The following is a 25800-nucleotide window of genomic DNA, read 5'->3' as shown; positions in this document are numbered from 1 at the left end:
TAATCCTTGACAACTTATTTTTCTTTCCTAAGCCCTGGATTGCTTTCTTATGCATCAGGAATGATTTATTTACCTCACAGCTGAGCTGTGGTGAAAACTATAAGCAGTCAATGAAGTGAAGTGAAGCTGTGGCCAGGCAGCCAGGCCTGTGTTGACTTGCAGGTTAACCAGTTCATTTCCGGGGCACTGCTGACTGCTGCCAAAGTTACGGTGGTGAAAGCGGTGAAGGTGCTTTGACTGGAAATGGTGTTGGATTTGACACACCCTGGACAGGCGCTGAGGCAAATGGGCGTGGCAGAGACTCCACCTATTGGCCAGGAGGCTGACACAGGGGTGGAGTCCTGCCTTGTACCTCCCCTGCCACGGAGGGTCTCCCCTTGCCCTTTTTGTTTCCTCATTTCCTTTAGGAAGCCCAGGCCTTGGTGTGGCAGGAAACCCAAAGAAACAGAAACTCACCCTGGAGCCTCCTGTTGGAGCTGCATCCTGGCTACCCCACTTGAGCAGCCTGAGGCTAAGGGAATTGACTGTGGTCAGCGTTCCTTTCGTGGCCTCATTTGTAAAAGGCAGAGAAGGTCATGGCTTCTGTCTTGCCAAGAGCAGGATAGAATCTGCCTGTTTTAATGTGGCCAGTCGCCCCTGAGACGTATTGGCTGAGAATACACCGCTCACTGTGTCTCGGGATTGTGCGCCTGAGAATGTTTAGGAGAGATTATCGTACATTAATTGATGTGGGAAGATCCACCAGTCACTGCAAACCACTTCCAAGGCCTAGGATCCTGGCTGAATGAACAGGAGAAGTCTGGCTGAGCAAGGACATGACTGCTGGTTTGTTCTCTGCCTGTTTGGATACCACCTGATCATCTATTCCAAGCTCCTGCCGTGATCTACTGTACATTCCCCTCCCCTACATTGCTTCTGCTGGGGTGTTTTATCACATTTTATTCCCGGTGTGTTGGCAGATGTTCTCTCTAGCATGGTGGATGCAGGCCCCCTGAACTGTTACCCTGGGTTTCTACCCAAGAGGCAGGAGCTGAGAGATCCTTAGTGCCTGGTCCTGCCCATGGAGAAATGCCAGTTCTAGTAAATTCTGTTAGTTACCGTCATCCCCGAGACTAAAGTTCAAGGAGACAAGGCACAGACCCGTAGTAAGTAGCAGAGAAACTTGTTTTTCTCTTGCATTTGTATGTGAGGACTCCTGAACGTCTTTGGGTCAGTTTGATAATCCCGGCGTAAGGACGGTCTTCACGGCTCTGCTGCACCCACTGCCCCTGTACGCCAGAAGCCCCGGAAGCTGGGCTGTGGGTGTCTGCATCTTACTGCATTGTTTCCTAATCGCCCCCGATGCAGATTCTCTAGCATGCCCACACTTGTTTGATAGGGCTGTGAAACCCCGAGACTGTATTAATAAAATCAACCTTGAATCAGGGGTGGAGCCAGTGACCCGTTGACAGGACTTAGCCAGAGAGTATGGAGAAGCCAGGAACTCGGATTGAGAGATGCACAGGAAGGAGCAGGGAGGGAATTATCCACAATTTCGTTTTGGTTTGAGACGAGTGAAAGGAAGGACAGCTGGTTGCTTCTCGGCTTCTCTGATCTAACAGGCTTCACCCCAACATCTGACTCCCAAGTCTGTGTTGGTAAATAGAACAACTTAGTTAAAAGCAACAGTTGGCATCTAATGCGCGGCACGAGATCAGACGAGCTGGCTGAAGCCTCTCTATTGCCACTTCTCCTGCCGTGGCCCGCCCACTCGGGCTCCTGCCACTGCGGCCACCGCCATGCCTCTCAACCCTGGATGCCTCACAGGCCCGCCACCGCAGCTGTACTGCAGATCTGGTAAGAAATCTGGGAAGTCTTTGAGGAGAGAGTTAAGCAATATTGAAGAAAACAAAAAAGAAGAAAGAAAAATCTTTCCCTTGTTAAGAATGGGAAGGACGACAACCCTGTGTGAGGGAACTGAGCCATCTGTAGGCCAGGGAAAGTCACCGTGCTGTGGACGGGGCAGCTCAGCCCACTCTGCGTCCCTGTCTCTTCACTGTGGCTCTCTTACTCCCTTGACAGAATGAGGACTGGCGTAGCCCTCCTGCGGGGTCCCAGAGCCCCCCACCCTCCCTTGACACTATCCCATGGGACCTGCGGCTTTGGTGCGGTGGTTCTCAGTCTTCCTCATGTGACCCCAGCCGTAAAGTTATTTTATTGCCATTTCATTGCTGCTGTTATGAATCATAATGTCAATATCTGACATGCGACCCCTTTGGGGTCATGACCCACAGGCTGAGAACGGATTCTATCTTGTATAAGTTGGGGAGGAGGCATACTTAGGCCAAAACACCTTCAACTACAGGCCCCAAACGAAGTATTAACTATCCATAAAGCACTGTGGTTTAATATAGAAAATCATGACCACTTATCAAGAGCATCTCTTGTTCCAGTGTGACTGCTGGCTGTCAGCCTGGCTTCAGCTGTCCCAAGGAAGGATATCTCTGGGTGAGACACATACTCACCATGCTTAGCTCTTAGCTCTGGATTAAATTGTACATTTTCTGCTCAAACCCTCTTTGGTGACATTTAAAGTCACGCACATTTTCTGGGCCTTTGGGGTCTGTTGGGAGATAGCTGGTACGCACCAAAATGTTCTCAGGGCTTCTGGGAAAGGCTACAGAATAACTATCCTGACTGGTGTTCTCTTTCATGTCTGTAATTCTGTGTCTGTGACAGAGACAGGAAGAGAACTGGTGGCCAAACAGCCTAAGGGCTATTAGGGAGAGAAGGAAAAGAAGTTGTCTGGGCACGCCTGAGTGAGCAAGGAAATGCAGTGCCAGCCCCAGCCACTGAACAGCAGCAGGTCCCAAAGCCCGCAGAGGCAGTCAGTCGGGCACAAGGATGCTCATGGGAGCTGGCTCTGACTCTTCTAGAGAAAACATCTCCAGAAACTCTCCAGGTTCCTGCTGAAATGTGGACCAAGTGGTAGAATCACAGGTGGTTAGTTCCCTAGGACGCCAGCATCAGCCTGCAACCACGCTCTCCCTCAGGAGCTGCTTGGGATGATGGTTCTCTCCTCCACCCCAGGGACGTGCCAGGACAAGGCCCGGGTCAAACTTTAACACCTGGTGACCCCAGCACGAGTCAGTCTTGTCTGTCTGACCCAAGAGACATTCTTATTACAGACAGAAGCATCTGGCAAGGCCTAAGGTTCTTTTTGTTTGATTGGTTTTTGGTTTTTGAGACAGGGTTTCTCTGTAGCTTTGGAGCCTGTCCTAGGTCTTGTAGACCAGGCTGGCCTTGAACCAGAGACCAGAGATCTGCCTGCCTCTGCCTCCTGAGTAAGGCCCAAGGTTCTTATTCCCAGCATCTGTGTTTACCGTCCTGTCTCTGGTGTAGAAGACATGGGAGGCAGTAGCCCACTCCTGGGACCTTCTGCATTGCTCTCAGGTTGAAAGCATGGCTTTGGTCTGGGCGTGGTGGTGACAACACTTTAATGTCAACACTTGGGAGGTAGAAGGAGGCGGATCTCTGTGAGTTTGAAGCCAGCCTGGTCTACATAGTGATTTCTGGATTAGCCAGGGCTACATGAGACCCTGTGAGATCCCGTCTCAAAAACAAACAAGACAACAATAACAAAAAGACCAACACACGGCTTTGTGCCTTATCTGGACTTCTAACCTCTCAGGCCCCATCACCTATTAAATGGAAGTGATGGTGATTGTGATGGTGATGGTGGTGATGGTGATGGTGGTGGTGATGATGATGGTGGTAACTGTGATGGTAATGGTGGTGATGGTGATGGTGGTGATGGTGATGATGGTGATGGTGGTGATGGTGATGATGATGGTGGTGATGGTGATGGTAGTGATGATGATGGTGATGATGATGATGGTGATGATGATGATGGTGATGGTAATGATGATGATGCTGATGGTGATGATGATGCTGATGGTGGTGATGATGATGGTGATGATGATGGTGATGCCTGACTTATAAGATTGTAACAAGAATGAAACGAATTGACATTTTGGGACCATGCCTTGGAAGGGTTGTAAGGAGGATCGAAATGTTGGCTGTTGTCGTCAATAAAACTAAGAAACTATTCTGGGTAAATTCTGGACTTGAATCTGAAATCCCTTTGTCTTTTTCACGACTTTAGCTTAAGTTTTAAGCTTCAGTCACATCTCTTATTAATGGGCACGCGATGGGGGCCACCAATACCACAGCAGCAGAGTTCAGCAGGCTCCATATTTAATTATGACCCTCTACATGTGAGATCACTGCACCGTGGAGGCTTTGTATTTAGTATGAACCTCTGCATGTGAGGTCTTTTCTGGATCTGAGAAACATGCTCACAGGCTCTAGCCAATTTGCAGGCCTTCAATTATAATCTTTTTATAATTATTGTGGTTTATATGGTGTCACCTCTGCCAGGCAAGAATTGGGTTCTTCTGTGTCTTCTCCTCTGCATGTCAGCAGATAGAAGCTTGCGCAGCACTTAGAAGACAGAAGGGGAAAAGCTGCTCACTGGTCTCTGAAAGCCACTGTGGCTTGAGCAGAAAGGTAGCATGGAAGTGCTGGAAGATTCCAGCCTGGTCTCGCTCTTCCTGACTGTGACCGCCTCTTCCCCGTGAGTTTCTCAAGGTCCCACTTCAGCATGGGACAAACCTGGCTTCCCAGCACCCCTGCAAGCCCTGACCCTTCTCCCCCTGCCAAGGCTTTGGCTGAACTTCCAGGCCCCTCTTCCTCAGTTTCTTGTTTTCTAACAAACAGCATTTCTGTACTAGACCAAGGACTGTTACACAGAGAAACCCTGTCTCCAACCAAACAAACAAAAAACTCCTTGAACTTTTGAAATCTTTGTGTAACAATAGCATAAAAAGAGAAAGAAATCTGAAACGTTCCTCATTTTTCACACACCGTAAGTAACTTACTTATTCCTTTTCTACTTGCATTTAAATCATTTTCTGAGAACCTCAGAATTTACCAAGCTTTTATATCCTTAGATCTTTACATATCTAAGGACATTTAAAGCCTCAGGATAGGGTCATATAGCCTCAGACCTTTATATACCTTAGAACATTTTCTTAGATCCACAAAACTTGCATAGATTTTAACCCCTTTCTTTCCATCTAAGCATTTACCAGAGTCACAGGTGGCTGTTACTGAGGGCAGTCACTGCAAAGCCTGCTCCTTTAGTGGGAAGTTACATCTGAAACCTGTTTATCTTTTAAGATGAAGCCTGTTAGCAAGATACACCTGTCTACCTTTTCTCAACAGGAGACCTAATAGCTCTAGAAAAAGCAAGGCTTGATTTTTATGCATAAAATGAGCTAACAAGGTGGCTACAGCCTTGGGAAAGAACCTGGCTGCCTACTGCTGCCAAAGTGCCAAAGCTACAGCTAGCCTAGCTGTCAAAGCCATCTGTAGTGGCATTTCATTTGTATTTTAATAAATAAAGCTTGCCCGAGGATCAGAAAAGTCAAACAGCCACACTGGCCAGCCTTATAGATGACACACACCTTTAATCCAAGTAGCCACAATGACACACATCTTTAATCTCAGTAGCCACACTAGCTTGCCATTGAACCAGGTGGTAGTGGTGCGTGTCTTTAATCTCAGCACTAGAGAGGCATATTAGACTGGAGGACACAGCCAAGCGGTGGGGGCGCACACCTGTAACCCCAGACTCGCCTCAGCATGAAAGAACACTTGTTGCTCTTGCAGGGGATCAGGCTCCAGTCCCTAACGCCCACGTGGTGGCTCACGATCATCTGTAACCACAGTTTCAGAGGTTCTGACCTCCTCCTCTGAACTCTGTGGGGACAGGGGACACACATGGCGCACATACAAACATGAAGGCAAAATACTCACGCACGCTGAATGAATACATCCAAAAAGAAAACTGTTAAATAAAAGTATCATTAGTTCATACTCTGAGTTCACCTATTCAAATAGCAAAAAATCCTGGATCTATTTTATGTTTATGTTACAGTGCCTTATTTTCTTACTCCTGGAATCTGTAGGTAGCGGTTACAGAAGTGTTGGCCCATACCCCTGAAGAAGAAAACCGTGAACTGACTTGAATTCAGTGTTCACTGGCAGACTTTTGTCCTTGGGGTCAAGGTAAGTAATCCAAGTACGTGATTCAGAAGTTGCTTCTCATAGCTGCTGCTGTTTTAAGCTTCTCATCTGGGACGGCTTGTTTTGCCAGAGCCTGTGGAATGACTGTGCGAATCAGCATTCACCCCAGGCCCCCTGTCAGAAAGAAGGCAGGCATCACAGAACAACATCCAGCTGCGGGGAGAGAGCAGTGTGCCCTGACTCCTGCAGGATAGACAGTCATTGCCTTCAGCTCGTGCTGCGTGAGTGTGGATGAGCCGTGTGGCCTGGAACGCAGGGATGAGTGGAGAGATTTGGCCTTGGACGTCTCGCCCGTCATTTCTTCATCACCTCCCTGCCTTGTGTGATACTCAGTGTTCTAGCCATTGGCACATCCTGTTCTGGTTTCCTGGCTCTGGCTGTGCCTTCCTCCCAGTCCTGTATCTTGCTCCACAGCACCAGGACTCTGCAGCTTCTTCGTTGTTGGGAGTGACCTGGATCTCTCCAGAGAAGGAAGAGGGCCATCCAGTCAGACAAATTCGCAACAACTAGCAGATTAGGTAGACACCCTGCCCAGGGTATTTGTTAGACCTGGGTCCTGGGTAAGGGTGAGATCTAGGTGTCTTTGGAACAAATCTTCTCCATCCTGCCTCTTCACCCTACCTAAGCACACTCTTAGCCACACAGCTCTGCTGTGAGACAGGGAAGGCACACGGTGTACACCGGCTTGAAGTCTGTGATGGACTCCTCCAGCCATTCATTAATGCGTTAGACAAAGTCTCACTGTGCAACCCAAACTAACCCTAACCTCCCAGGCTCAAGTAAGAGACCTGCCGCAGCAGGGATTGCATGTCTGGATCATGGGACCCGTCAAGTGCAGGTATTGATTGCCCAAACACCTAACACAAAGTAAATGCATTGAACTTTGATGCTTGTGCTGCTGACCTAGTGCGTTGATGGGTGGTTACTATCCTGTACCTCCTAATACAAGTGAGGACCTTGATATCCACCACTCAGGCAACTCACAAGGAGGTGATGTGTTAGCTGGAAAGGAAAATACCCTGTGGGGGTTATAAAAAGTGGCTCCCGAAGAGAGTGGCAGTATTAGGAGCTGTGGCCTTGTTGGAAGAGGTGTGTCACCGTGGGGTGGGCTTTGAAATCTCTTTTGCTCAAGCTTCCCTCAGAGTGACAGTCAACTTCCTGTTGCCTGCAAGATGTCACACTCTCAGCTCCAGCCCCATGTCTGCCTGCATACTGCCATGCAGTATGATGATACTATCATGCCCTGTCCTGATGATAACGGATTGAACCTCTGAAACTGTAACCGAGCCACCCCAATTAAGTGTTTTTCTTTATAAGAGTTTCTGCGGCCGTGGTGTCTCTTCATAGCAGTAGAAAGCCCTAAGACACCCCCCACAGAATTATACATTTGAACGTTTGATTCCCAGTTAATGGACCTGTTTGGAAAGGATTAAAGGGCGTGGCCTTGTTGGAGAAGGTGTGTCCCTGGGGTGGGCTTTGAGGTGTCAGATGCTCACATCAGGCCCAGTGTCTCCCTCTGCCTTCTACCTGAAGATCAGGGTGTAGAACCCCCAGCTAGTGCTCCAGCAGCATGCCTGTCTGTTTCCACCATGATGATCAGGATCTAACCCTCTAAAACTGTGAGCCAGTTCCAGAGAAGTCCACTCTTTTATAAGAGTTGCTGTTAGTCAGGCAGTGCTGGCACACACCTTAAATCTCAGGACTCAGGAGGCAGAGGCAGGCAGATCCCTGAGAGTTCAAGGCCACTGTTCTACAGAGCAAGTTCCAGGACAGCCAGGACTACACAGAGAAACCCTGTCTTGAAAAACAAAAAGAGAGTTGCTTTGGTCAAGGTGTCTCGTACAGCAATAGAGCAATGGCTAAGACACCTGCCACACACCACCACACACCGCCACACACCGCCACACACCGCCACACACCGCCACACACCGCCACACACCGTCACACACCGCCACACACCTGCCACACACCTGCCACACACCGCCACACACCGCCACACACCGTCACACACCGCCACACACCTGCCACACACCTGCCACACACCGCCACACACCGCCACACACCGCCACACACTGCCACACACCGCCACAGCACAGGGATGTGCTTAGAGAGGCAGTGTCAGCCTCTGTCTCTCTTTGGTCCATCAAGGACTGAAGTCTTGACCAGCATCACCGCAGCTGCCCTGACGGAAGTAGAATGGACTTTGGAAACAAGTGGAAGAAAGGGTTTTGTGACCATGGTCATGGAACCATCTCTTGGGGTTTTCAGAAATTATTTAGGTAGAATAACCTTGTAATAAGAACAGAATTACCATTATAATCAAGAGAAGGGCTTCAAAACATTTAACCAGATTTTTTTTTTTATCTCTACAGATAAGTATGGCAGGAAGCCAGCATCTCATGGATTTCCTCCCATGAGTGCGTAATTTTTTTTTTTTTTTTGAGTCGAGTCTTACTATGTAACCCTGGCTTGCCTGGAATTCACCACATAAACCAGGCTGGCCTTGAACTCACAGAGGTCCACGTGTTTCTGCCTCTCAAGTGCTGGGATTAAAAGGCATGAGCCACCGTGCCCAGCTCATGTTCAGATTTTGACAACCCACTCTCCCCTTCTTGTGACAAACATAGCGCACCGTGATTGAGAGCTCACAGCTGCTGTGCTGATCTGCTCTGGTGTAGACGACTGCGCCCCCACAAAGTCATATGTTGAAATCTAGTCACTGATGGGTGCAGAGGTCACTGGGGTGTCATCTGGGAGGTGGCTTTGCCATGAGGTAGAGCCCCTTGAAACTAGAATGAAGAGCATTATAAGAGGCTACAGGACCATGGTTGATGCTTCCACCACAGGGGCACATGGAGAAGATACTGTCTGGAAAAATGACCCTCGGTGGACACTGCATCTTAGGTGCCTTGGTCCTGGACTTCCAGGCCTTCAGGACAGTGAGGACTGAAGCCATAACAAGCTTCTTCCATTCACGCCAAACCCACTGATCAAGTTTGATGTCAAATATCTTCCCAAGGCCCATGTGTCAAAGCCTTGGTCCCAAAGTCATACTACTGGGAAGCAATAGAACTGTTAAGAGATAGGGCCTAGGGGTCATCAGGTCGTTTGGGCAAGCCCTGAAAGGAAATTGTGGTTCCTCCCCTCTCTTTTCTTCCAGACCAGGGAAGGAATGGTTTTGTTCTGCCGTACACTCTGGCTACCGTCCACTGCCTCACCACAGGATGGAAGCAGCAATGCCAGTGGGCCCATTGGAAGAGCCAGCCACTCGAATGTATGTCAGACAGGAAAGTGGTTCCAAATGAATGATCACAACATTCCTCATGTTGGGTTGAGATCTGTGCTCAGGGAACGTTGATTGTACATTGGGAGATGACAAGAAGGAAGGATGGGAAAGCTGCTTGTGTGTGGATGAGCCTCTAGGCTCCGGGGAAGACTTCTGGGTGTGAATCCCGGCTCTACCAACACTCTCTGAATAATCTCCTCAGCTTACTTTCTATTCCTGGGTCTCAGTTTCTTCATCTGTAAAATGAGGTATAAAATGATTGCTTGCCATGCACAGGGCTTTGAGGTTGAGCCTCAGTTCCCCATAAAATAGTAATAATTAATAGTAATAATGCTAATACTGCTAATAATAGCAGCATTGACTCCATAGGTTTGCTTGTGTTAGCTGTCTGTGTTAGTCACTAAAATGTCCACCCGAGAAACATCAACCAATAAGGGTGGTGGGTTTTTGCTTAGTTTTGGAGATTTTTGGTCAATAATTTGGTAGACTCATTGCCTTGGGGCCTATATCAAGGCCCTGTACCATGGTACACTGCAGAGGAATCCCATTTACCTTGTGGTCAGAAACAAAAGAAAGAGAGAAAGGACCAGGGTTCCACTGTCCTTCAAGGGTGTGTGCCCCCAGTGACCTAAATGACCTATCTGCCTCCTACTAGGCCTGACTTCTCAAGGGTTCCACCTCCTCCTTACCCTGGGGACCAATCCTTCCAACACACAGGGCTTTGAACAACATATATAGAATCCATAGTACAATTTAATTAGCTAATACTTTGTAAAATTCTCAGAACAATACCCAGCATATAGAGGAGAGCCAACAGGTGGCATTATTACCTTCACTATTAGTTTGATTGGCTCCATGGTCACCGTCAGTGAGTTGAGTCAGCTGACTGCTAGCTCAGAGTCAGAGTCTGAGTCCATTCAGGATCCAACAGCTATGGCAGGAAAGAGTCAAGTTAAGTGGTAAGCAGGTCTGAGGACCTACTTCAGAATGAGCCCAGGGAGGAAAGGGGCTTCCTTCTCTGGGAAACCCTCCTTCAGTCTGAAGCTGTGAAAGATTTAGTCTTCGTGACTAGATCTTCTAGTCTCATGGAAGACAAACTATCTCAGTGACTACTGGCCGCGGGCTGTTTGTAGGTAAAGATGAAGCCAGTTACCACACTCAACCTTCATGCAGTTCTGTGGCTGGCGTGTGTACTGTTTTGCTGAGGGAGAGATGTTGCAATAATCTTTTTACACACTGTATAAAGATATGTCTCTTTCCTTCTCCTGTTTAAGGCACCTTCTGATTGGTTAAATGAAGAGCTGAACAGCCAATAGCTAGGTGGGAGATAAGTGGGACTTCCGGGGAGAAAGAGGAACTCTGGGAAAGAAACTGTGGTAGAAGATTCAGCAGCCAGATTTGGAGGAAGTCAGACTACTGTACTGAGGAGAGGTAATGAGCCCCATGGCAAAATGTAGATTAATACAAATGGATTAATCTAAGTGTTAAGAGCTAGTTAGGAACAAGCCTAAGCGGAGGCCAAGCTTTCATAATTAATAAAAGGCCCCCACGTCCTTACTAGAGAAGTAGTGATGTAAAGAAAGACCTGCTACATCACAGCAGGTATGGAGGTCAGGGGACAACTTGCAGGAGATATGCAGTTCCCGCGATTAAGCTCAGGGTGTCAAACTTGGTAACAAGCGTCTTTACCCGCTGAACCATCTCACCAGCCCCCCCCCCTTTTTTTTTTTTTTTTGGTGTTTTGAGACGAGGTCTCACTGTGTCATCTTGACCAGCCAGGAACATACTGTGCAAACGGGAGTGTTCTGAAACCTGGTGTGTAGGCCAGGCTGACCTCAAACTTTGGTGATTCTCCCGCCTCGGCCTCTCCAGTGCTGGGATTACAGGTGAGAGTCGCTACGTCTACTTCAGATCCCCCCAAATGTGAGCCAAGGTGATAAACGACAAATTGGGACCACAGCATTCCTATGGGGAATGGAGAGAAGGAGGGAAATGGTTCTGTTCTCGGCACCCAGGTGCCCAATTCTTCCTTGGAAGGACACTGGTGACCATCTCTCTACCTGGAGGCGTCTCTGGAAGATAGGCCCCTCCTCACAGTGCAGCAGCTTGTGAAATGCAGGCAGCTGCCAGGACTCAGCTCCTCCCATCTGCCTCAGTCCCCACTCGCGTGAGCTAGCCTGACTTCCGTGGAAATCCCAAAGCTCTCCCTGGGCCTTGATCCCCACAGCTCTCTCTCCCTGTGTCTCTGGCTCCTCAAATCCCTTTCTGCCGCGGCCTACTGGAAGACTACTGACCCAGAGTCCAGTCAGCAGCTCTTCTTCCCCTTGGGGCCGTAACATCTTGGTTTTGATTTAGTTCCTGCCACAGTTTGAGAGGTTTACGATTCTAATACAGATGACTTTGATCGGGAAGCACGCCAGGCCTTGCTCTGCAGGCCATGCCAAGCTCGTCGGTGGAGCTGCTCCTGCTCTCCCAGACCAGTTGAGTGAGGCAGCCGATGGCCTGGCACAGGACAGTCCTGGTGGGACTGGAGTCCTGGGAACACGTGCTTTGGGGTGTGGCCCCGTTGTAGAGCTCCTAGCGGCTGCTCCTCATTGTCCACAAGCCCAGTTCATTCTTCAGGGAAAGAGAAACTTGGTAGAAAGAACTGGAAATGGAGACACATTTGCCAAGCACAGTGAATCAATACCAGGATGTGAGGAAGCCCGGGAGGGGGAGCGGTGATGCATTAGGAGGAAATGTGTTGTGTGGATGAAGTCCAGGGTAATCCCACTGGTCACTTGCAGCACTCTGTAAGCACTAAGTGCAGAAAGTGCTCTTCAGGCGTTTCCCGGAGCGGCTAAGAGGCAGAACTGCAGGATGTCCATGGGCTGGGGAGGCTCGGTGCGAAAGTGGTTGCCTAGCCAACACAAGGCCCTGGATTCAAACCCCTACAGAAGGGGCGTGGGGACCCACAGCTTCATAGTAGAGTGTCCAGATACACAGCTGGATAGTAAACAGGTCCCTTCAAGTGACCATAGAGAAGCTGGGCTCGGTGGCACATGCCTGGAACCCCAGCCCTGGGAAGTTTGAGTGCTACCTAGCAATCTCCAGGCCACTCTGGGCTTCAAAGTGAGATCTGTCTTCAAACAGACACAAGAGAATCCCACATTGATGGGGACAGTCCTCAGCCCTCAGCCCTCAGTGATGGGGACAGTCCTCAGCCCTCGGCCCTCAGTGATGGGAACAGTCCTCAGCCCTCGGCCCTCAGTGATGGGAACAGTCCTGAGCCCTCAGCCTGCAGTGATAATGGAGACAGTCCTCAGCCCACAGTGATGATGGGGGCAGTCCTCAGCCCTCAGCCCTCAGCCCGCAGTGATGGGGACAGTCCTCAGCCCGCAGTGATGATGGGGACAGTTCTCAGCCCGCAGTGATGGGGACAGTCCTCAGCCCGCAGTGATGATGGGGACAGCCCTCAGCCTGCAGTGATGGGGACAGTCCTCAGCCCGCTTTGATGGGGACAGTCCTCAGGAGAAAGGCCCTTTCCTCCAGCCCTGTAATGAAGACTCCGCCACAGCAGTCTCTCAAAGCCACATGTGAAAAGCACTAACAAAGTCGCCTTTTTCCTTTATCCACAGAAAAGTAGAAGCCCAGGGAAGTTCTGTGACTTGTTGGATGATTACACAGGAAATTAACAACAACAACAAAGTTGTAAGAATTAGAACCCTGTGGTCCAGGCCCTGCTCTGTTCTCTTCCTGGTGCAGAGCCACTCTCTCTAGAATTGACCTTCTGTCTGTATGTTAATTTCATGGCTATGCCAGGTCAGCCCCCACATCGACAACGTAACTGCTTCAAGCTGCGCGACTCAGAGGGCTGAGCCAGAGAGACTTCCGGGTTCTCTCAGTTACCCTGTAGGAGTACTTGCTCAGTGCTTCTCAGCCTTCCTGACAATGTGACCCCTGAATGCAGTTCCTCACGTTGTGGTGACCCCAGCCATACAGTGATTGGTACTCCAGAACTGTAATCCTGCTACCGCTGTGAATCCTAATGTGTTTTCCAATGGCCACAGGCAACCCTCGTGAAAGGGTTATTCGACCTTGCCAAGGACTTGCGACCCACGGTTGAGAACCACTGCTTTAGCTGCTGGTGGACTTTCAAGTCTATTCTGTGACATTCCAGTCCGGAGGCAGCATGGTAGGGCAGGGAACAGCCTGGTCTTGAGGCCCGGGACCTTCCAGGCTCTCAGACACCGGCTGCTCTTCTGGAGCCTGGGATTCTGTCTGCTGGGGAGCTCGGCATCTGTTCTGTGGGTTGCTTCACTGGTGGGAACGGTGTGAGTGGAGCCATGGCCCTTGTTTGGCGTCTACAGCTGAGGAGCAGACCAGGAGGCCAAGATTTGACCTGAGGGAAAAGCAGGGTGTGAGACAATGGAAAACTGCCAAACTGTCTCTACTGATGGTATGGAGTTCGGAAGCGGGGGTGGAAGGGGTAGGGGTGGGGTTCAGGCTTGAGCAGAGTCAGGCTCCTAAGGGGATTCAGTACAGAGGACCTGCGTAATAACCGGAGAATTGGTAATGGACAGGGGAGGCGACACAGGGGACAAGAGGAGTGGACGAGGAGAGGTCAGGCCACGGAAGCAGTGGGCGTGGACTGTGGGAATCTTGGGAGAGACAGCAGACAGAGAAGCTCCAGAACCCACCATGCTGGACCTGCTGGACCTCCACATCGCAGGCTCAGGATGGAGTGTAGGCGAACTCACTCTCGACACAGTTACTGCCTTGACATGAACTCAGCTCTTCCTAGACTGGGTAGTAAAACCAGGTTTCCTTAGTTTCATCTCTCAGGCCCGTAATGAAATGTTTTATTTGGGTTTGTTTGTTTTGAGACAGGATCTCATTCTGCAGCACAGGCTGGCCTGGAAGTCTCTGGGATCTTCCTGCCTCTGCCTCCAGAGTCCGGGAATTACAGGCATGAGTCACCGTACCATGAATTACCCTGGTGTTTTTAGGGTGAAGAATCTGAGACCTGAAAGGCTTTCGGGGCTTCCTCAAGGTCACACAGCTTCTCAGTGGCAGAACTGAACTGTAAGCTCAAAGCTTTGAGCTCCTCAGATCCTTGGGTCTTTCTGGTTGGATTGCCCAGTGTGCTCTGATACTGGGCAGGCAGATCACACAGCTAGTCAAACAACAAAGTTTGACTTCAAATAAATGGCGAGTGCTGCCCAGAATTCTTTCACCTTGAGCACACATTGAAATCATCCAGGAAGCTTTTGTTGACTCCTGGGCTCCAGTGTATCTCTGAAATCAGAATCCAGGGCTGGCCTGCCTCATTGAGTTTGAAAACTCCCAGATGACTCATGCCAATCACCAGCCAGGGCATCGCACGCCAACAGGTCAGTGCCCACGATAGCGTGCCTTGGCCATCCTGAGCGGCACGCCATCTGTGTGGTCCCCAGGCCCTTCTGTGCTCGCCTCGTTGGCAGGCGGCTCTCTCCCACCCTCTCCCCCTCTTTGCCATATTGCCTTCTGATTTGGTCTTCAGAGTCTTGACGATGACTAATTAATCCTCCGGAAGCCTCCAAGAAGACCTACTTGTGGGTGAGCCATCTGGAGCTCCTCTTTGCCGGACTTGGATTTGGGAAGAAGCGGAAGGAGAGTGGGGGATGACTCAGCTCTCAGATGAAACACAGCCGTTGGGGCTCCGCAAGGAAGGCTGTGGTCTCAGGGGCTCTAACTTTCTTCCCGGCTTTCCAGTGGGTCTACACGGGACATTTGCTCTCCTCTGCACACTTCTGTCCACACTTGCCCCGTGGATAGGAAGGTGGAGACATGCCAGGGCGCCCCTGTTGCCTTCCACGAAGTGAACAACGTGCATCTGTACGATGCTCCGAGGACTTCAGAGCTCACTCACGTGGCATCTTTTATAAGGGGCGTGGTGGGGGTGGAAAGTATGGGGTCACCAACTCTTTATCAGACCCCTGCTCTACAACAGAGAAAGTAGTAGAGCTCTGCCCAGCTTCCCTCGCGCGATCTCAGAGAAGGCGAATGAAGGGTGGTTACAGCCGCTCTCAGCCGTCACCCTCTGTGGAACAGGGCCTTCAGTCCATGGCTCCTCTTCCTCAAGGAGGTGGTGCCCTTTTGGGTGACCCAAGCTCAAGGCTCGTAGATATATCAAGTACAGAAGTGGCAAACGTCTATCTCAGATGGGTGTGTTTTTATTAGCATTGACCTGCAGGCAATGTTTGCTTGAGAGAGAAAGAGAGAGAGAGAGAGAAAATAGAATTGAATGGGTGGGGAGGTGAGGATCTTAGGAGTAGATGAGGGAGGGGGTCCCTGATCAGAATATACTATATAAAAAAATTCAAAGCAAATTTTAAAAAAACATGAAGGCAACAAAAAGCAGGAGGTGGTTTACAAACTATAGGGCAGGGTTTGTGGGGGGTGGGGGAGCTAGCCTATATAAAGCCCAGTGTCCAAACTTCAGCCCAGCCAATAGGGGCTTTCCACAGGGACATCAGGATTTCCCAGAGCCATTCTAAAATTGGTGCTGCTGGACCCACAACATGGTTCCCACTGGAGGGATAGGCCCAAGAATTTGCATATCTAACAAGCTCCTGTCATCCAAGCCTTGAGAGGGGAAGAGGGAGAATCCAGAGTTCAAAGTCACCCTCAGCTACATAGAGTTTGAGACTAGCTTGGGCTGGTTAACACCGTCTCAAAAAAAAAAAAAAAAAAAAAAAAGAGAGAGAAAAGAAAAGAAAGAAAAGAAATGGAGAGAGTAGAAGCCTGCTGGGGTGATGCGCTTGGAACCCCAGCACTTAGGAGGCAGAGCGGGAGGACCATGAACTGAGAGCCAATCAGAGCCCTATAACAAGACCTTGTTCTACAAAACAATAAAGCCAGGAGAACTGCCAAGCTCAGCTTTAAGTGGCAGGATGAGAGAAAACAAATGGTTACTTCCCTAGGTTCTTTTGCCAAGGACCTTCCTGCCGCTGCTTAGCAGCCATCTGGGGGCGCGACGGTTCCTTAATAAAGTAAAGTTAGAGTCTTGGCTCCTGATTGCTGATGTCCACAGCATGCCTTAAGTAATTTCTAATAATAGCTCTCTCTCGCTCTCTCTCTCTCTCTCTCTCTCTCTCTCTCTCTCTCTCTCTCACACACACACACACACACACACACACACACACACACACACACACACACACACACACCAGGGGGTGCTTGAGGAAGAAAGAGATAAGTGACTGTCAGAAGCTTGGTTTTAGGTCTTAAAGTTCCAATCACCCAGACTGGGAAGTACTAGGTTTCTGCCAGACACTAGGGTCAGAGAACTCAATGCCATGGCCTGTTTGTGTACGTAAAGTGAGGATCCAGCCGCATCCACTGTTTGAAGATTGAATGGCAGCTTTCGAGTTGCTGGGACAGACTGTTCTAAAGAACCAGAAATGTTTCCCATCTGGCCCTGTAGAGAAAGACGTTGCCAGAAACCATGGAGGAAGTAGACCGGGGAATGGTTATAGAGACACGGGGGACAGGAAGTAGAAAAGCAATTTTCCCATCCCTGAAGGAGATGATTGACTATCCCTCCAGCTGGTGGGAATGAAGAGGCCCGTCAGGTTACAAGATGGCGCTCAGCTTCTGCCCTGTCTGCTCTCTGTCACGGTAATAAACTCCATGAGCAAAAGCGCTTGCTAAAGGAAAGGGTTTATTGAGCTCATAGCTTACAGGCCGTCGTTAGGAACGGCAGGGCGAGCGCTCAACACAAGAACCAAGGCCTACATCTCAAAGGAAGGCTGCTTACTGGCTTGCTCCCCATGGCCTGCTCAGCTTGCTTGCTTATCGAACCCAGGACCAGACGCCCAGGGCTGGCACCGCCCACAGTGGGCTGAGATCTCTCACATCAGTCACTAATCACGAAGATGTCCCATAGGCTGGCCTACAGGCCAACCGGATGAGTGATCCATCTTCCAGCTAGGGTTCCCTCTTCCGCGAGCACCTCTGCGTGTATCAAGTTGATAAAACAGGACAACCTGCCACCCCCCCCATCCAGCCAGCAGTCACTGTGGCGGTGACAGGAGCAGAGCTGAGCTTGGGCCGTTGAGGGGGCCAGGTGGGAAAAGGTGCTTGCTGCTAACCCTAACTACCTGGGTAAGCCAGGACTCACTGGTGGAAAGAAAGAATGGACTCCTGCCAGGTGTCCTCTGATCTCCACGTGTGCACCGTGCTACACACGCCTGCGTGAAGTAAACAAACAAATGAATTAAAAGATAAACTCCAGCTGGTGTCCACACACTGTGGAGTAGGCTCTCCAGAACATCAGGCACTTAAAATGTTTGGATTTTTATCCCCAAGGGGACATAGCCTCTGTACCGTGCTATTGTGGGTGGGTTCATCTTCCAATGCTGTAAGCAGGCATGGCACCCATTTCACAGATGCAAACCTGACATGTGGGACTCTTAGGAAACTAGTATGCGATATGTCCATATTTTAAGGAATAGGTGAGGCTCTTGGCTGCAAGAGCAGGTGAGTGACTGTCAGGGCGCCTTCTTGGGACTCCCTCCTGCTGGATGATGAACATTTGAAAAGAAGACAGAAAATAACAACGGTCAGTGAGGCTCGGAAGATACACTGTTCTTGGCGTCCCTGAGCCCAGGCCTGGCTCATAGTCTTTTTCTTTAACAAGCCAATTTTTAATTTTTCCATTTCCTGCATTTGAAGTACCCTGAGACGTGTGGCCCAGTTCCTGAACCGCTGTGCAATGACAACCAACCACTTTGCAGCTTTTCCCCACTTGAGCAGCGTTGCTGAGCCCTCCTGGTCCCCTAGTTTCTGACTGCCACCATCCTGGATTGATGTGGTGCTCACCATAAAGGATCTCAACCAACTCCACACGTACCGGCTCCTCACAACTGGAAGCAAACCCAAGGGTGAGCTGGACAATTGCACAAGGGTTTGGAAGAGTCACTGATCCCACGTGCGAGATCATCGTGGAAGAAGGCAGCCTTCACCCGTGAGACAGTGTCAGTGTCTGCCACACCTCCAGCAGCAGTGCCTTCCCCAGCCATGGAGGAGGTGACGGGGAAGCCAAATCTTGAACATAAAACTTCTGATTGCCTTAGAGCGATTCAGTGGTATAAGGATAAAGGCAGACTTGGGTCCTATTCTTAAGAACATCCTGTAGTGTGACATTAACACCACTTTTCAACCCCTAAGTTCTACTGTATTGCAGGACACACATCTCTTTCTCCAGATCTAACAAGCGCCCTCCTGCCAAGTGCGCATGGGCATTAGCTCTCACTGAGCCCTCTCTTCCCACCTTCTCTCCTGGCCTCAGTCACTCAAATGGCCCTTGCAGCCTTTCGGTTGGTTGTTTCCTGGCCCTTTACAGTTCCATCCTTTGGGCACTGCCCTCTGACAGACACTCCGAGGCGTGGTTCTCCACCCGTGGGTCGAGACCCCTTGGGATGGTCGAAAGGCCCGGTCAGAGAAGTTGCCCGAGACCATCTGCATATCAGCTATTTGCATTGTGATCCATAACAGCAAAGTCACAGTTATGAAGTCACAACGAAAATAACTTATGGCTGAGGTCCCCACAACATGAGGAACTGTATTAAGGGATCGCTGCATTAGGAAGGTTGAGAACCACCGCTGGAAGGCTTGGAATGGACCCTCCTTAGAAGGGGCGTTTGCAGATGTGGGGCGTGCATACGTACTTGGATCATTAGATTTTGAGTGAGTCTGTTATAGGTTTTTGCCGCCTCAGGTGCCCGGTGAGGGTCCTGGTGCTGGAGAAATGAATGTTGCCCATGGAATGCATGGAAGGGCTGAACCGAGAGCAAGGCAGCCTGCCTGATGACGTCACAGTCACCATAGGTCAGCCTATGAGATCTGAGTGGTGCCTAGCGACGTGGGAACCAAAGGATGTGACAAGTGCAGGGTCGGGTGAGGAGGAGCCTGGGATAAAGTGTCCTGGATAGGGTCTGAACCTGCTTGGCTCTAGAGGATAGGGGAGAGAGAGGAATCAAAGACGCCCAGCCGTGTAGCTAGAGCGGACTTGGGGTGGGATTTAACAGTAGTCGTGGGCAGATGAAGGCAGGATTGCCACACACGGCCCGGCACACGCCCTCTTCACTGCCCAGGCTGTGCGATGAAACTTTTTACACTGGATAGAGGCAGAAGTAGGTTCTGTTACAGCATGAAACGGAACTCCCAAAGGGAGCCTCTTCCGGGTCAGCCATCCTGAGAAACACCTTGGAAGGGCATTAGCCTGTCTGAAACTGTGAGCATCTCTTAGGGGAAATATACTGAGGGACCATGTAAGTCGGTTCTAAGAAGAGAATCGAAAGGATAAATGCAGACCTCTAGCAGCGGGTTTCTTTGCAGTGATTGGCTGGTGTGGTTATGGAGGCTGAAGAGTCCCAGCCGTCCGCCTGCTAGAGTGCTGCCTCTCCTGGCCGAAGGTGGTACTGCAGCTCAGGCAGAAAGCAAAGGCGTCTCTGCTACTTTGTCCCTCCAAGACCCTCAGTGGATTGCTGAGGCCCGCCCCTGTTCTTGGGAGTGGCACTGCTACTCAGATTACCAACTCACAGACCCTTCTCCACAAACAACCCCCAGAAATATTGTGAGCTATCTGGACATCCCTTGGCCCAGTTTAGTTAACATAAAATTTGCAGGGACCTTCTGAAGTGGTCAGAAATGACGCCTCATCTTGAGACATTTGCATGTGAAGAACTATGAGCATTTGAGAACTGTGTATGAGAAGCAGACATTGGGCGAAGAGGCCATCTTTATTCACATAACCCAAGCCACAGTGCAGTATGTGGCCTTGACCAGCCCCTCACTTGGAAATCCCCAGTTTTGTATGAATGGAAACTCCAGAACCCATGCTATGCAGGTGGAGGAATCAGTGGGCAAGCTCTTAAGGCGTGGAACCCACCACATTTACATGGGGCTCCGTGACATGACTCTCACCCAGTAGCCAAACCGCTGCTCTACAGGGCTCTTTTCAGCATTTCTGGGTGCTGATGTGGCCTCGGATGTTAAAGGCATCCAGCCCAGAGTTAGACGCTTCTTTTTTAGGTGTTTGCATCCTATGACTCTGAAGCTGCCATGACCGGCTTGGGGTGGGTCTTCATGAAACCTGGAGCAATGAGGAGCTCATCTGTGTGTGTGCATCAGAGTTACAAAATTCTGTGCTCTCACTGTGAAAGCCAAAGGAGAAGCCACATCCACAGAGCCTAAGAAGTCTTCACACACACACACACACACACACACACACACACACACCCTCCTGAACCTGGCACGCTCTGTGGTCTGGCCTAGAAGTAGTCCTGACGGGGACAAGGTTTGTGGAAGCAAACACACATCATATGCATTCTCACCAAGCCTGCTTTGTGGCAGCATGACCTGAGTTAATTCATTGCTGAACAGCTCAAGACCTCATCTGAAGATGAGATTAATGAAGTGTCCTACATTTGCTATGCAGGTTCCCGGAGAGCGACTGTGGGTGTAAAGGACACTGTGGGTGTCACTTCTCGGATGAGTCTGCAAGTCCCTCTAGGTAGGGCTGCGGGGGGGGGGGGGGGGATAGTTAGGGATGGCAGTGGCTTCGTCACATGGGGGCAGCACCACTTCTGAGAGCAGGAAAGGGGCCGGGACTGCAGGGCAAAGGCTACTGAGCTCTACGAGTGCGTCCAGGTGAAGCTGACCTGCAGGGTCCTGTCGGGAAGGTGCACGGTAGGCACTGTTACAGAAAGCAAGACCACAGGCACAGGATTTAGACGACAGAGGTGATTCGCGGTCTCTGCCAAAGTTCACAGTGGAACATCACCCTCTTCGCCTGCCCGTTCCCCATCTCCTGTTAGTTCTGAGCGCTTCTTCCTACTGTCCTGCAAGTTCACCGCATTTTACTAAGTTCCCCTGAGAACGCTGACCAGGTATGGGCTCCCAGCAACCACAGAGATGCACTTCTTAGGACACAGTCGTGACTTCCTGAACACCCCAAGCAGGGAGATGCCATCTCAGCCCTGGGCTTTCCTTATCCGTGCCAACTGTCCTCAGAGTAAGCAAGCTCAGCCTCAGAGGGAGCTCCCAGGACAGTGCGGCCAAACCTCAGAGCTGGCTCAATCGTGGGCAAAGTCACAAGGGCACGTGTGTCTATACCCGGATGTGTGTGTGTGTGTGTGTGTGTGTGTGTGTGTGTGTGTGTGTGTGCGTGTGCGTGTGTGTGCACACCCCACTCTAATCTGCTATCTGCTAAGTTCTTGAAAGCACAGAGGTGTGTATATCTTGGAGCATCCTGGAGCAGGCCTCCTGCCAAGAGACATTCCAGGCTCCTGGGGAAAAGCCGCTCCTGCGGTAGATCGTGACTAACTCAGAAACCCAGCTGGTCAGTGTGCAGAGAGTAAGACTGGGACTCTTCAGCCCGAGTGGGCTGTGGATCCCAGACCCCTCCCCTCAAGCCTCAGGGATGGATGCAGAAGAGGAGACAGAAAGCGCAGGAGTCTGAGGTGGTGGTTGGCGTCAGGAAAACAGCGTTTTCCAGCTACCAGAGGGCTCCAGACTCACAGATGCTACGGCAGCACACACATGAGCTGCCCAAGGTCAGCCAGACAAAATCCCAGCACGGAAAACGGGGACGTGGGCATGGAGTCCCACCCCTGACCAAGGAGCTATTGGCAACTGGTGGATTCTGGGAGACGAAAAGTCAACCACACTCCAGGGCGGCTCCATGCTCGGGAGTAGTCAGTCAACACACACAGTTTCTGCTTTCATTTTTTTATAGAGTGGGAAAGAGCATGAAGTTGGGGGAGGGCGATATGAGATGATCTAGAAGGAGTTAGGGGAGGGGAATGAGTAAGGTCAAATGCATTGTATGAAAGTCTCTAAGTATAAAAAGAAAAAAACTTTTTAAAGACCATAAAGAAGAAAATAGTCAAAGTCTTCTGGCCAAATCTTGCTGTGTTGGGCCTGCCCCTCGGGTTGTTAATGACAGCAAGACCCTATTCTGGGCTCTGAAAGCAACCTCAACACAATACAAACTTCATTTGGGGGTCAGCTAGAAGGCCCCGAGGAGCAGTGAGTTAATTAGGAACACTTTATTGTGACTGCCAACCCCCGGGGGAGGGCAGATGACTCAATTGGTTCACAGGAGATTTTTATTTCGTCCTCACTCTGTTCCCGAAGCAGAGGGGTCCCCCGTCCATGAGTGTCACAGCATGGCTGGTGTGGCAACAGGAGGGACACAGGGTCAGTGAGGAGCCCAGTGGCCATCACTGCCAAAGCCACCAGCCTTGAGCCGAGGCCAAGGCTTATGTCTGCTGTAGAGTAGGCTGAACATTAAAACCTAGGCCTTCACTTGAGAGGGATGACATTTGTTTTAAAATACACTCTTAGATTAAAAGGTGGAAAGGCAAGCAATTTACATTGCCTGCCACTTCTGCATGAAAGCCTCTTCTGGGGTAGGAGTAACGGCTCCGTGGTTAAGAGAACGGACAGAGGCACCGGCACTTGCAAGGTGGTTTGTAAGCACCTGTGACTCCAGCTCCAGGGGCATCTGCCAAGTCTGACCCCACAGGCTTCTGCTGCATGTACAAGCACACACCCCTACAGACAAACAGACAGACCTCACACACCCCTACAGACAAACAGAGAGACCACACACACACATACAGTATAGACACATACCTACAGACAGATCTCTCTCTCACACACACACACCCCTACAGACAGACCTCACACACATAGACACACACACAGAGCGATTACACACTCCCACACATCTAAAGACAGACGACACACACGTACAGATAGGTAGACCACAAACACACACACACACCTACAGATAAGTAGACCACACACACACACACACACACACACACACACACACACACGAGCACACGGGAGAACAAACAAGCCCGTGTTGTAGATGAAGCCGTGAGTCATACGGGCTGCAGAGAAGTGCTGTGGCGTGTATGCCCCAGCAGCTGAGTTTCCCATCAGCCTCCCCTGTTGTTAATCCCTGCTCACACTGCCCTTTGTCCCTGTGTTCATCAGAGTCGTTACAGAAATACCCACAGAAATGGCGGACAAGATAAGAGATGTATTTGACTCATGGTCCTGCAGGCTTAAGCCCAAGGCTGGCTAGGGGTTCAGGCAGGGTGTCCTGGATAGGTGTTCTTTATGGTCTGACTGGGAATTCTGGATGGGTGTTCTGGCTGGGTTTTCTGGGCAGGTGTTCTGAGCGGTTGTTCTAGATGGGTGTTCTTAGTGCTCCGGGTTTCTGGTCTGCACACCACTCACATGTCAGGACAGGAGCTGAGGATCCAAGACTGCCTGATCACAACCCCCATGAGGACTCCCCCGTACCCCACCCTGACCTAGACTTCCCACAAACGCCGTCAATTCTAAGATGCCTCTCCACTAACAATCTGACACCCTGGTCCCACCACGATGGACTGACACCTTGGAAACCTTTAGCCTTCCACTGTGGGCGCACACCAGAGACCGTCCAGGGAGCTGCCAAGCCTCCAGCATGGGCTGTGGTTGCACCATTGGTTTCCCTTACTCAGCTTCTTTTACTGGGGGCTCTCAAAGTCCCTCCAACTGGCTCACCCCACAGAGCTGATCTGTAAGGGAACCAGACTAAGAACACTGTGTGAGCATGTGTTTCACTTAGTGCATGTACATGTGTGTGTGGGTATGTGCATAAGGGTATTTGTGCATGTATGTGTATTTCCATTTTATTTAATCCTTTTCCATTTTATTTCAAAAATATTTAAAATTCTCTGTCTCTCTCTTTCTCTGTCTCTCTGTCTCTGTCTCTGTCTCTCTCTCTCTCTGTGTGTGTGTGTGTGTGTGTGTGTGTATGTGTTTTCATGAGGACCTGAATTTGGATCCCCAGAATTCCTGTGAAACCTGGGTGCTGTATGTGGATCTAACTTCGGCAGAGACCAGCCGTTCCCTGGAGCTTAGCGGCTTGTTTAGCCCAGTAGATGAGTTCCAGACTCGGCAAGAGACCCTGTATCAGAAAATCAGGTACAAGGCCTGGTGAGATGGTTTAGCAGGTTAGATGCGTGTGGTGCCAAGCTTGGTGACAGGACTTTCATCTCTAGCACCCACGAGGTTGAAGAAGAGAACCACAAGCTGTCCCCTGACCTCTACGTGTGTCACGGTCTGGGTGTGCACACATGCACACACTCACATTCTCGGTTCCAGCAACACGAGGCTCCCTTGTCCCACTGCTCAGAGATGGTACTGCTGTTTCCAGCTGTTTCCAATATGGCGGATCAGGTCACTCCATTAGCACTGCGCTCTGCAGAGTTTGGAGCTCAGAAGCTTCTGTCTGGTGACACTATGGGCCTCCGAACCCTCGTTTTCATTCCATTTCTTTTCTATTCCTCTCTCCACCCCTTTCTCCCTTCTTTTCCTAGATTTTTAGAAATTATAAAGGGATCTTTAGGGATGGTTTTCAGTGTGAGCGTGTATGCTGCCATCAGGGAATAACCTGAGAGAGTCAGTTTCTCCTTCCGCCATGTGGGTACCTGGGATCAAACTCAGGCTTGCCCGGCTGAGCCATTGCAGTGGCCCCCATTCTTTGTATGTGATGCTTGTTTCTCTTAGAAGACCTCTGGTCCCCAGTTTGAGAAAATCATTCCCTCACCTCCATTTTCCCCTGTTCAGTACGGCTGAAATTCTTGGCAATAGATCTGCTTGGGGTCTAGCGGGTGGTGGGGATCTGGAAGAACAAAGGTAAAGTCCCCTGTGAGCAGGAGCCGCAGACCCCGTGTGGTCTTGCTCCTGAGCTCTTGGTGACCTGGAGCCAGTCTGTCACTGGTTACGACGTCAAGGAGTGAGAGCCACAGAGGGGGCTTCAGGGGAAGGGGGAGCCCCTGAAGCCCAGCTTCCTCACGTTGCTGACCAAATCTCCATAGACTCTTTCTTGGGGTCCACCCTAACCCAAATGGATAGGGAGGTGGATTTTGGGAAATGTAGTCCACCCTAGATAGGTTCATCCTCTGAACTCTTGTTTAATACTCATAGAGCATCTGTAAGATGACCCCGTGCCAGCTACTATTGCTTTATGGCTTCCTTGGTTATTAATATGATCCTTGGAGGTGGCTGTTGTCACTGATGACCATGTTTTACACATGGGAAACAGAACTTGAAGCCCCACAGCTGCATGCCGTGCCAAGCTCTGAACCCAGGGCAGGAGCACCCATCATGCCTTGTGCACGGCGGTGCCCCCTCAGACAGCATCTAGAGTAAAGATGAAAACTAGTGAGAAGCTCTGTTTGCTGACCAATTGGATTTTTATCTGGAACTCCTTCAGTGGAAGAGACCTCATGACATTTTTGTTGTTGTTGTTGTTTTATTAATATTTATTGAGTTCTACATTTTCCTCTGCT

At 50.2% G+C, this 25800-nt stretch overlaps 1 long non-coding RNA gene across 5 annotated transcripts; it reads left to right on the top strand.

Annotated features, from left to right (window-relative positions):
* The first annotated feature begins 419 nt into the window (after positions 1–419).
* On the top strand, positions 420–16453 carry LOC125415253 (uncharacterized). Of its 5 annotated transcripts, XR_014998112.2 has the most exons (6): positions 420–1836; positions 6012–6111; positions 6200–6967; positions 9290–9403; positions 10690–11301; positions 13033–16453. It is a non-coding gene; the product is annotated as an uncharacterized LOC125415253 (long non-coding RNA). The 5 variants fall into 5 exon arrangements; XR_014998111.2 differs by having other exon boundaries at positions 9290–10846; XR_014998109.2 differs by having other exon boundaries at positions 9290–11301.
* The last annotated feature ends 9347 nt before the right edge of the window (positions 16454–25800 follow it).

This window comes from Myodes glareolus, chromosome 19, assembly GCF_982192425.1.
Source record: "Myodes glareolus chromosome 19, mMyoGla1.1, whole genome shotgun sequence".
Lineage (NCBI taxonomy): Eukaryota > Metazoa > Chordata > Mammalia > Rodentia > Cricetidae > Myodes > Myodes glareolus.
This window is presented reverse-complemented; position numbering and strand designations above follow the sequence as displayed.